Source organism: Eumetopias jubatus, unplaced genomic scaffold (assembly GCF_037043125.1).
Source record: "Eumetopias jubatus isolate StellerSeaLion01/CBP00866 unplaced genomic scaffold, mEumJub1_p1.0 scaffold_1, whole genome shotgun sequence".
Classification (NCBI taxonomy): domain Eukaryota; kingdom Metazoa; phylum Chordata; class Mammalia; order Carnivora; family Otariidae; genus Eumetopias; species Eumetopias jubatus.
This window is the reverse complement of record NW_028274807.1, coordinates 194,049,112-194,062,254: the sequence shown is the minus strand read 5'-3', so window position 1 is coordinate 194,062,254 and position 13,143 is coordinate 194,049,112. Positions and strand designations below refer to the sequence as shown.

The window sequence follows — 13,143 nt, the reverse complement described above, 5'->3', positions numbered from 1 at the left end:
GGACAAGGAGATGAACCACTAGACTGAAAAATAGAAACATTATGTCAAAGCACCCTACGTCATTATTTGCAGACAATTTATTTTGTTATTGGTTAGTATCCTTCATGCTAAATGTTCTGTCCCCTACAGCAAATGTTCCATTTCAAAAACATAGTAACATGTGCTGGAAATAGAAACCACCAAAGCAATAGTTCTGGTGGCTAGAGAATGTATTTATGGAAGATTAGAAAAATGAACATTAATCCTGAAGTTCAGTATGTATGAGTCTTATTATCAATATAATTTGTAAAATAACACAACCGTGTATCAGAATTCTTTTTCAATTGGAATAAAAGCTTTGTGAAACAGATTAAAGTGCTATCCCTAAAAGGGGGCTCTGTTACATACATGTATTAAAGGCAAGATGGGCAAATCCACTTTTTATTTTCATCTTAGAAACGAGAAATATAAAGGAATAGTAACAATAGTAACATTTCCTCCGTTAGGTACATGAGCATGACCAATTGGATGATTATTCTGTAACAGTATTTTTCCTTTGATTTTTACAATTGATTCTTTAAACAACGTGCTTTATCTGTACTTGGCAAAAGTTGCAAAGCCCAGTCTTAAATGGCCCTGGCAGGACCTGAAAAATACATCTTACCTGCCCCCCCACTCCCCTTCATTTCATGTGTATTTCTTTAAGGACATAAAATTTTATGTGTCTTTCTAACTAAATTCATAGTATCCTGCCTGAGCTTCACAAATGTTATACAGTAATTCTGAGCATCTTTAACATTTATCTCAAATATTTTGGAAGCTAATCATGAAAGGATCTCTGGAAATGAAGAGTTTTCATGAGGTTAAGACCAAATCCCTTCTCAAGAATTTTTTGTGACACAATGACTTATGCTCTTCACTGGACCAAAGGGATGGTGGATAAAAAGCCCCCAAGAATGTAACTCAGCAATCTCTGAGAGACACCAGCAACTTAATAATTTACACACTAAATACAGTCAGGGGTCCAAAAGGGATCATCTATTCTATCATTCATTATGTTGTAATGAATCAATCATACATCTGCAAAAATGTACTCAATTATTAAACTATAAAAATTATCCAAATTAGTGTGGCTTCCAACTTGACCACATACAAGAATCATCTGGGAAGCTGATAATGCAGATTCCTAGGTTCCAGGACCAGAGGTGTTGACTCATTAGGTCCAGGGGGAGGCTTGGTAACCCACATATTTAACAAGTGCTGCAGGACACTTTGATCAAATAGTCCATGGACCAGAGTTTTAAAAAATACTGACACTGAAACATTTTACATCAAACTGAATATGGAAAATAATTTCTCCCTCAATTATCATTCTTCTCCAAAAAACAAAAAAAGTTGGGGGGGGCACCTGGGTGGCTCAGTAGGTTAAGCGTCTGACTCTTGATTTCAGCTCAGTCACAATCTCAGGGTGGTGAGCTCAAGCCCTGCATCAGGCTCTACACTAGGTGTGGAACCTGCTTAAGATTCTCTCTCCCTTTGCCCCTCACCCCTCCCTCTCTAAACAAACAAACAGATTGGCAATATTTTCCCTTAGTCTCTCATAACTGAAGTTATTTTTCAAAGGTCTGAGAATTTAAAAAGCATCCCCATATCATGGATCCAGGCAGAGGCTTGGGGAGGGAGGGAGGAAGGGAGAGAACCTCCTCCCTTGTACCTTCCTTCTCTCAAACAGCATATATATCAGTGGTATTTGCATTTGAAAGATCCAATCTCCCTATATGGCTCTCTAAATGGGAAGTCACCAGTTACTTACCACAAATCCTATCCAGGGGCACCTGAGTGGCTCAGTCAGTTAAGCCACTGACTCTTGATTTCAGCTCAGATCATTATCTCGGGGTCCTGGGATTAAGCCCCAAGTCTGGCACGCATTGTGATAAGCAGTGGGTGTTATACACAACTAATGAATCGTACATTGCACCAAAAACTTAACAATGTACTATATGTTGGCTAACCGAACATAATAAATTAAAAAAAAAAAAAAACATGATTGACACCTCCTTAGAAATTAACCTGGGTGGCTCTAACAGATTAAAAAAAAAAAGAAAAAAAAGCCCCGAGTCCAGCTCTGCACTCAGTGGGGAGTCGGCTTGAGGACTCTCTCTTTCCCTCTCCTTCTGCCCCTCCCCCAGCTCTCTCTCTCTCTCTCTCTCTAAAATAAATAAATAATTTTTTTTTAAATCCTATCCATAGCCTATCTTCACTTGGAACCCATTAAAGGTTGAAGATAAGACAAAGAGGCTGAAAATATAACAAGTCCCCATAAAAATAACAGGACTTGGTAAATGCTAGTGGACAGAGCTTCAGCATAAAGGAAACGGACTCTGTATATTCTCTTCCTCCTAAGTTGATGGTAAAATAACTTCATGGGATCTTAAAGGTATTAGGAGAAAAGAAGCACAGAAAGATTATGCCTGTGATTTAAACGCGGGGGCGGGAGAGAGGAGTTGAAATGGTTAAGCAGGCCTTTCATTTTTCTTCTTTTCAAACATTTTTGTTCATTCCTTCCAGCAGTAACCATCTGCATTTGAGTGGTCTGATTATAGCACATGCAGAATTTACAAAATAAAATAATGACGCAGGCCCCAGATTCATTCGGCTAATGGAAAGAAGTCTGTCTTCTGCAAAGTGTCAAAAATTCAATCTCATCTGCTAGCCTGACACTAAAGAAAATGTAAACCCGCTTCTTTTCCCAATTAGATTCAGGGTTCCTTAAACTTTTCTGGGAGGCTAGTCTTGTTCTGAAATTGGATATTTAAAGAAGCAGTCTGTTTTTGTTTATGCACTTTTGTTTCCTATTAAGATCTAGAATGTGTTTTGTTCTTTTATTGTCCAAGGCAGCTTCCCCTCGTGTAATTTCTGAATCTCACAGATCAGATCGATGTTTCAAGATAGCCATCAACAATTTCTATCCTTTGTTAACAAACTCCTTTGGTCCCCTAATACCATTGGATGCTTTCCTTAATCATAGAACACATTTTGGGTAAGTGATTCACATCCAGATGTATCCTAAGGTACCAAAGAGCAAATCACTGCAAAATTCCCTGCAAAAGTATATTAAAATGCAAGGGGCTGCTGCAAGTCAGCAAGGGCTCTTTCCAGAGGAAGATGGATCAGAGTTCATGAGTCAGATACTTTTCCAGTAATCAGTTAATGTGTAGCATGAACCAAATGTGAAACCAAACGCAGCACGTAAAACACACAGCATATTTAAATAAGCCCTTAGAATAAAATCAATAGGAAAACTGGGAAATATTTGAAGTATTACACCCCAGGAAAGGTACATGGAGTTGCTGGTAGGTCCATTCCAAGGTGGCTTACATACTTTCAAGTGCTTTTTTAAGAAGATAGCTGTAACTTTTAAAAAATAAAAGCAATTTGCCCTCATGCTTAAATTTCCACAGGCTCTCCCCTAAGGCTTACTCTTTTCCATGATTCAGTAATTGCTGGCAAGAGGGGCCACTTGCACCTCAAAATAAGGGGCAAGTGGCTAATTATTTCTGTACAGGCCCATCTGCAGTCTCAATCAGTTGCAGATGTAGAATTGTACCCAAAAAAGGAAGCGGCTTCCACACCATACGGCCCTAGATGCAGTGGAACTCCAAGAGAGGGAACACAATAACCCAGCAATTCATGGGGTGCATCCCTACTTAGTCACCCAGATGGGCTGCCTTGGTGATTTTCTCTAAGACAAATAAACAAGAACAAGCCAAAACAACAGGATTTAAGTATATGCAGGTGATATTCTGATGAGCAAGTCCAATCAGCTCTCAATACTTATCTTGGTCTAAGTATGAAGACTTAGGTTTCTTCGGTGTTTTGCTTCAGCTCTACCTCAGTCTTCTTTTAACTCAGAAAGGAAGGCAACAAGGAGGAAACCATATCCAGAGGGAAGCCTCCCATGCCAGGTGCTATGTTTGTTGATTGAATCCTCATGATGACCTTATGATTTGGTGACAAGGATCCCTATTTCACAGACAAGAAAACTATCACATTTCTACTAGATGGGAAAGTAGGACTTGACCCCAGATCTGTCAGCTTCTAAACACTGTGCTTTCTTTCTTTTTTTTTTAACCATTGTCATCTAGCCTCTACTTTAACATTTATTTTTTTAGTATTTAATGTAGATTGGACACAGCATGCTCAAGAATTACTTTTCTATAATCGTTTGTTCCTGACTGATCTGACTATGCACTATTAACACTTCCCTTTGCCCACCTCCCACAGGTACAGTCTCAGTAAAGATCAAACATAGACAAGACAGTGCACAGTAAATTATTCATTAATAAGAAAATCAAGGCATCTTTTTTCCCCAATATGTCTGGATATACACACACACACACACACACACACACACACACACACATATATATATACACACATTTTTAAAATTTGTATGTTTATATATTTTAATTTTTTTCAGTATTAAGCTAATATTTGTATCCCAGGTACCCTTGCAGACCTGGTAAAGAAGCCAGAGAAGCTCCCAGCCTCCACAAGAGTTTATGTATATTAGGGGACAAAGTTAATAAACCAGTCGACAAATTATCATAAAACACAGTAACTTCAGATAGTAGCGAGTACGAAGTATACCAAAAAAAAATTAATCAGATCAGAGAATAGAGAGTGGTGGAAGTTAGAACAGCGCTATGTCAGATGGGGTGCTTACGAAGACTTCTTGGAGGAGGTGACATCTTAGCGGAGACATGAATACTATGAAGAACCAACTGGGGAGAGCTACAGTGCAAAGACCCTGAGGTAAAAAGGAGATGGGGGAGTTCAGGAACAGCAAGAAGTCGTCATAAACCTGGACCAACAGATAGCACCATATCACCTGGTAACAAAGCTTTTAACTTCCAAGAGATTAAAATGTGATTAAAATCGCTGTAAGAGCTGAGGCAGTCCCCCATTCTTTTGTTATTTATTTATTCACTCATTAATTTAACAGATAATTACTGACTGTCTACTATACAAGGGATATCTAATTAGGTGATTTACAGAGTCACGTTCCCTACCATGGGACTCAATTCACCAAGAGCATATCAGAACAGACTCCACAGAAAGAGAAGAGAAGCAAAACCTCATGCCTGGAGACCCAGACAGAACCGTCCCCCAAAATCCAGAGAGTGCCAAGATGAACTCAGTATTAGATTGGGCAACCCTCCAGGGTCAAGCTGATCAAGTGGTGTTCGGTCTAATCCACTCTGATCGGGATGCAGGAACACGTTCTTGAACCTCAGAGAAGCTAGAGTTCTATTTCTAGGGGCACTACAAGGTTTCAACGAAGGTTGAAAGGGGTGGGGGAAGTACATGCAGCAATGAAACATTGGGTAATGCAGAAAACTAGAGAGGTTCCCTACACTCTGGAGTCATATCACATATGACACATAGACAGGCCCAAGAGAAGACGAGATTCCCCCAATTAGCTGAGCATTCCAAGCCTCAGTGTTCTACTCTCTATAGCTAGAATGAGAATGTTTCCCCAGCCATCCTTATTTACTCGACAGATACTAGGTGACTGTTGGGCACCCACTAGGTATTGGACATAGCAGTGAACAAACACAGCTCCTGTCTTCAAGGATCTTATGTCTAAAGGGAGAAAACCTAGAAATACACAGGGAATTACCAAGCAGTATGATGTTATGAATAAGTATACAGCCATCATGGCACTTAGGAAAAGAGCACCATCTCATTCTGTGGGGTCAAGTAAGAGGTCCTGTAGAAAGTGATAACTAAGCTGACCCAAGGGACAAGTAAAAGTTAACAAGGTGAGAAATGAGGTAGAAGGAGAGGGGACTATTCCAGGTCAAGGGGGGAAAGTGTGCAAAGGGTCTGAGGCAAGAGAGAGCGATGCGTTGTTCTGGGACCTGGAAGTAGCTCCAAATGTCTGGAAGAGAGAGTGAAAGGGGAAAGTGGTACAGATGAGGCCCCGATTACAAAAGTTTGTGAGAACGCGAAGTACCATTATCCTGAGGCAATGGGAGCCTTTCAAGTTGGGAGCATGGGGACGGCATGACTCGACTTATGTTTGATCAAGATGACACTGGCTGTTGTGGGTGAAGGTAGAGGAGGGCAGGATGAAAGCAGTAAAGGCAGGCAGCTCCCACAACCATGAAGGCAAGATGACTGTGAAGGGGCACCCAATATGGCAGCGCCTGGACAACTTCAACAGGTGAATGGACAGAAAACCACAATTCATCCACACAACGGAATACTATCTGGCAATAAAAAGGAATGGACTACTGGTGCCCACAACTGCACAGATGAACCTCAAATGCATTATGTCAAGTGAAAGAAGCCAGACCCAAAGCATATGTAAGTATGATTCCACTTCCATGATATTCTGCAAAAGGCAAAATTACAAGGACAAAACAACAGATTCGTGGTTGCCAGGGGCTAAGGCTGACTGCAAAAGGGCACAAAGGAATTTCGCAGGATGATGAAACTTTTGTAGATCTTAAGTACAGTGGTGGTCACATGACTCTATGCATTTTTTTAAATATTTTTAAGACTTTATTTTTTTAAGAGCAGATTTAGGTTCACAGCAAAATTGAAAGGAAGGTACAGAGATTTCCCATATATCCCCTGCACTCAAGCACGCACAGCCTCCCCATTATCAACATCACTTACCAGAGGGTACATTTGTTATAACTGATGAACCTACACTGACACATCATTGTCACCCAAAAGTCCATAGTTTGCATTATGGTTCACTTTTGGTGTTGTACATTCTACGAGTTTGGACGAATGTATAATGATGTGTATCCACCATTATAGTATCATACAGAGTATTTTCACTGCCCTACAAATCCTCTGTGCTCTGCCTATTCATCCTTCTCCCCACCCCAACCTTGGCAACCACTGATCTTTTTACTGTCTCCATATTTTGCCGTATGCATTTCTTAAAATGCATATACACCACCTATGTGCTCCAAAGAGGGCAATTTTACCATATATAAATGATATATCATATTTTTAAGTGACTGGACTAGTAAAAAGTGCTTATATATCTAAAGTTGAACCACTAAAACTCAAATGAGAGGCAGAGCCCATGTCCTGCACTGGATGTTTCTGCACAATGTCCTTAGTGTGGAACACTCTCCAGTTGGGTTTGGGATCTTCAGAGGATGAGGATAGAAGCCAGCTGGTGGATTGCTGAGGCTCCCTTGCCTCAGCTTCACATGTGCAAAAAGAGGTGGGAAAGTGTTGGGGGTGAAGTGTGAAATCCATGCACGCATACGAGACCAACCACCACCAAAAACAACAACGGGCCCTGCTTAACTGCCCAGCCTCCTCTCAACCCTGCCCCACTTAAATCCTTGAGTCGATAAGCCCCCCCAACTCCACACTCTCTAGCTTGGCAAACACTTTGTCTTTTTTCCCCTTGCCCTGAAATGCCACAGGTTTCCCTGAGACCTTCCCATCCCTGTCAAGGGAGCAAGCCCCTTCTTCCCCTGCCCAGCTCTGCTCTTCTGCTCTGGGAACCTGCACTTCTTCATGACGCTCCCTGAAGGCACAGTCAGGTCATTAACTCCTTAACCATAATCACAGCTTGACTTTTGTTTATTGACTGTCATTTTCCACTGAGGCTCCCTGGGGTCAGGGACTCCATCTCTCTCCTCTCCTGCTATATCCCCAGCCCCTAGCACACAGTAGGCCTCAATACATACATGTTAAATAAATCTCAGTAAGTAGCTCATTAAAAATATCAAATCTGTAAAAAGATATTTTGGAACATTTTCTTGATTCTTCTAAATGATTAATTAATAGGGAAAGCAGGTGAGAAACTTCTGTAAGGCTTTTACAGAGAGAAGAAAGCCCCTTCTCCACTCATTTCCCTGACACATGCAACTGAAGGACTTGAGATAAGACACATGCAGGCAGGACCTATTTACAGTTCAGAATGAGGCACTTCCCCAGGCTGTAGGCTTCATGGGAACTTTGCTCTGCTTGCTCGGAAATGAATGCAATTCATGATTCGTAGATTCAGTAAGAGGCCCAGGAATAATTTTCCAAGGCCCTGTTGGAACTCAGATAAGTGCTAGAATGAAAACATTTACCAACAGATTAAGGTGGTTTCAACATTTCCATTATAAACCCCTATTTTCAGGGACTTACACGATAAGCCAGCAGTAAAACTTAATTCTAAACTGAAACTTGCCAAATAATGATGGACTGTCTTCACAGATTTTCTTTTTTTTTTTTTAAGAAAGGGAGAGAGAGGGAGAGAGAGAGAGAGAGAGGGAGAGAGAGAGAGGGGGCCCAACCCTTAGCCACTTGTAAGTTACTGAATTGCCAAAAAAGAAAAACTGAAAAGCAGTTTGGGTATTTCTTTAAATCATCCTTATAGAGAGAAAAAGTCTTTGTTTTCAACATTAATCTTGAGGACCAATGATCAGAGATGAGACCACTACACAAACATGGGAAATGTTTTTATGGGAAAGTTGACTCAGGCAGAAAAGGGTGTCAACTTCCATCACCACAGTACACTGGGCAGCCATTTAAAAACAAGACAAATTTAACCTGGTCACATTTATTTGTCAGACTTAGTGTCCCAAGATGTAGGAAACAGCAACTTCTGCTGTTCTTTAGACACAATAAATTGAGCATAAACTATGTTCTCCTAGGTCCCTTAAGGCCCCAGAGAGAAAACCAGACTTTGAGAAATGTGGGCAGTGCATGCACTGTCCATTTTGCTTAAAATAAAGTATAAATAACAGCCACACAATTCTAGCAATGTGCCCTTGGCCCAGACTGTAAAATCCCAGCATGTCTCCATCGAAGTTCAGAGGCAGCACCATTATGGATGCCCTATGGATAGTTTAATGATCACCACGAACTTGTTCACTCTGTGCAAAGCTACAGATTGCTTTCAGCAAGAAAAAGAAAAGGAGCTTGAAACGATGTGGCCATGTGGATTCTGTTCTCAATCCACTTTAGGCTTTAAATTAGAGACGTTAAATAAAGAGCCGGTATTATGGAAAAAGGCAGTACGGTAAAGTGCAGGGTCAGCAAACTCTGGTCCACAGGCCAGTTTCCAGTCCACCACCTGTTTTTGTAAACAAAATTTACTGAAACCCAGCCATGCCCGTTTGTGTACATAATGTCTATACCTGCTTTATCGCTTTGTTACAAATGGCAGAATTGTGGAGTTGCAACAGAGACCATCTTGCCCTTTAAGAAAATACTTTTTGACCCCTGAAGTAGTGGATAGGAGATTTAGATCTCTGTGCAATCTTAGGCAATTAGCTAATCTCTTTGAGCCTTGGGTTCATCAACTGTAAAATGGGATAATAATAATAATACCTATCCCACAGGATAATTATGGGGGCCATAGGAGTTAATGCATCTATAGGAAGCTGGAAGGGAAATGGGATTTTAAGAGCTGGCACCTGAATTTTATTTGGAGATAAAAATTGCCCTTGCTTAGGGAAATCGGAAATATTACATAGTCCTTTTCATATAGAAAAGACAAGGAGTGGGAGGTGTGGTCCGCAGGAAGACAGAGAAGTACACTGAGACCTGAACTCCACTATACTCAAGTGGGCTGGGGCAAAGGTGTAAAGGAAGGTAGTTAGGTGAGCCAGGGAGAGAAATAGGCAGGAGAGAGGGCTGAGCAGTTTGGCAAGCTGCTGAAATGAGCAGACAAAGGTAACCAGTCAGAAACTCCACAGGATGAGGCAGCACACACTTCGTGAAGAAATCAGGAAGCCCGATGCTCCATTTTCTCAAGTCTGGCCTATTGTGGCCGGCTCTCCCACCTCAAAGTTTCAGGAAGTGCTGCTCACCCATCACATGCCTTGTGTGAGTGGTAAGAGTGGAAATTAAGTGGCCGGGTGGGGGCGGGGGAGTTGTGTTCCACGACTAGGTAGACAGAACAAGCAGACCCACTGGGGGAAGGAGGTGTAGGCAAGCTCAGCAGGGCCACAGGGGTGGAAATTCACAAATGAAGGGCATCCTGAGAACAGTAGACTGTGAGGGATGCTGAGGACTCTTAAAGAGGGGTGGGCTTCTTACTGGATATGGAATAAGACAAGCAAGCTGTATTAACTCATTTCAAAGGACAGGGTGACCTCAGACAGCACGTGAGTTACACACATCAGGAACTTAGCATGGAGGCTGACACATAAAACACTTCCCTGATCTTTCATATGCCCTTGCCAGTATGATTACTGTTGTTACTATTTACTGGGAATCAGAAAACTTGATTCCCATTGCTGTTCTGTCTCATGATCTCAAACTCTTTAACTACTTCTAGACCTCAGCTTCCTCATCTATAAAAGTGGACATGATAATAGCTGCCCTGATGATCCCACAGGGTTATGGAAGGGATCAAATGGGACATGTACCCCATGAACATTGTAAAGCCCCATCCCAGTGTAACGTGGCATCATTAAGAAATAGTTGACTTTCTGGTAAAACATTAGCCAGTCTGACCCCTTAAAACCAAAACTTCAAAGATCTTGAAGCAGTTTACATTTTCTCCCCCTCTTAATTCCAGGCAATAAAACTGCTGACCCCCTCAGAGCTGCATTAGGAGATATGAAGAAGTAGACAGGCCAACTGCCGCTCGTGGTCCCCCTTTTCCAATAGGCTCAGGCCATTTATTTGAAAGTATACCTTTAAACCATCTTGAACATTTCCTTCAAGTTCCTACTGAGTTAAACTTTGCTAACAGCTATTAAGTATATGGCAATCATTATATCTACTTGGTTTTTAGAATTAAGATCCTATTCCTTCGGGAAAACAGATGAGAATAATATAAAGTCATCCTTGAAATAAAGTTGTATACAGTACCTGCATCCTGACCCAGGAATGTAGGGTTGTTTCTTTAGGGGATGTCAGGTAGTGCTTAAAGAGTAATAGCAGGCCTATGCCCACACGTGGCCCAAAGTGATGATCCTGCCTTGAATTGGAATAAGCAAAGCAAACATTGCTGAACAGGGGAAAGTGACTTCAAGGGTTTCAAAAGAAAAATTCAAGAGAAACTCCATTTCAAACCACGACGGCCAACTTTATTTTGAGATAACAAATGAAGCCCAGACATGGATCATGGTGGGTGAACAATAATATTCAGTACGTGACTGAATAAATGTCATTCAATATCCCTCCTCTCATTCCACTCTCATCACAATCCTATGGGGGGAAAAAGTGTTTTTATTTTATCATGGAGAAAACTGAGGCTTTTTAAAGCAGTAAAATAACTGGACTAAGTCCATACAGCTAGTATGTCACTAGTTCAAGATACTGTCTGTTGATAAAAACACAGCCCGGCTCCTTCAGAACAATGGTTAAAATCAAATGATTTTGCCGATACCCAAGCAAGCAAGGAGGAAAAATGGGTGCAATGACAAAATCAAAATCCTGTTTCCAAGATGCTTCAATTTTTATTAAGTCATTCAAAATTGCCCTCATGCTTAGTATTTATAGTTTTATGCCAAAAAGCAATTAAGATCTGACAGGGACCAAATGTTGGTCTTCAGAGGTTCACAGCCCTCACGGCCATGCGATGTAATCCAGTACTCCAAGGCAGTGGCTCCTAAAGACAATGCTAGTGTTGAGTTACAGAATTCATTACCTCAGGCGGGCGAGACACAAGCCCTCTGTGTATAAGCTATCAAAGCCCCACTAAATTTACACTGAAATGCCGAACACAGCAACCCAGGCCCCTTTGCTCAACATCTGCTCAACAGTTTGCCTCTCTCCACCAGCCAGCAAAGGGAATGTGATACGGTCTTCTTGCTATAAAGCCTGAGTAGGCTGAGGTAACAACCTGAGCTGGTGCCTTCTACATGGGGTGGCAGTGCTCCCTGATGGGGAGGGCAGACCTAAGGGAAAAAGACAGGCATTGGTTGCCTTCAGGTTTCAGAGATTTTCTCTCCCAGCAGAATAGTATATGAAGCAAGTCATTTTCTTCCCTTCCAAGGAGTGATTTCACTTTTTTCAGACAATAAAATTCATGGAAAGTGAAATGGTTTGATTATCTTTAGCACCAGTAAATTTTATTGTAATCCATGGCCAAGTATATTTATGTCTGGTTCTGATATACAACCTTAGCTTCTATTGTTCAGAGGAAATTTGACTTAAAAGACATTAGTCATCAAGTCTGCCCCGAAGAGCTTAAGCAGTACTTTTCTTACTAGAATGTCCTGCAGAAGAGGCGAGACAGACAGACTGCAGAGGTAATGGAGACTGGCTTCCAAATCTGCCACTCTCCAGAGGCCCATCAGCCCCATCATTAGAGCACAACCCAACTGCAGAATCTTCTTATTTTCAGCAAATTCATTCCATCTCCACCTCTTGGCCCACCCTGCTCTGAGTCGCTCCTCTCTCTACTTGCATTTGTCCCTCTGTGTTGAGAGCTGTTGTGGTTGGTACTGTCTGCCTATATTTCAAGAACAATGAGAACAGCAGTGGATCCAGAGTTTGTAGGGCCTGAATTGGGTGGAGGTGGGGAGGTTCTTTAAAAAAAAAAATACAGAAATATCTTAATTTTGCAACATTTACAAAAACATATAAACATGAAAACACACTGCCAGGGCTTTGAAAGAGACTTGCAGAAGGAAGGGGCCATGAACTTGGATCATTAAAAAGTAATAAGTAATAATAATGCATGCTTATTGAGCAATGTCCAGAAAACCCTCAGATCATCCTGCCTTGCCAGGCTACGACCTTAACTTTTTGCCATGTAACAATCTTCCCTTCACCTGGAGCCAAACACTTTTGAAAGCCTGTCCCTGAAGGACACAAGGTTTGGTCTGTTCCATTCCTGTGAGATAATTTATATCCGTTCCCATAAGGGGAAAGAAGGATGACATGAAACGTCATTGGGTCTTTATAGCTTCCTCAATATCATAAAGGAAAGCTTGCTATGACTTTCTGAGATTTCTCTTGGGAAACAGGAGAAATCTACTTCTCAGTGCCTCAAATAAGAAAGGAAGAATTACAATTCAGTGACCCCACTGTCCACCATCTCAGACAGAAGAGAGAGATGCAAATCAATACCACTGACCAGATCATGTCCTTGAGGCTGACCTGGAGTAAATCTGTGCACTTGAGCTACGTCAGTACATAAAACAGACAATGATCCCTGCCACTGTGAAGATT

General features: G+C 41.4%; 1 protein-coding gene across 2 annotated transcripts in view; it reads right to left on the bottom strand.

Annotated features, from left to right (window-relative positions):
- The window catches only part of ERC2 (ELKS/RAB6-interacting/CAST family member 2), a 936,802-nt gene that overhangs the window by 537,833 nt on the left and 385,826 nt on the right, over positions 1-13,143 (bottom strand). The gene's annotated exons all lie outside the window — the stretch shown is intronic.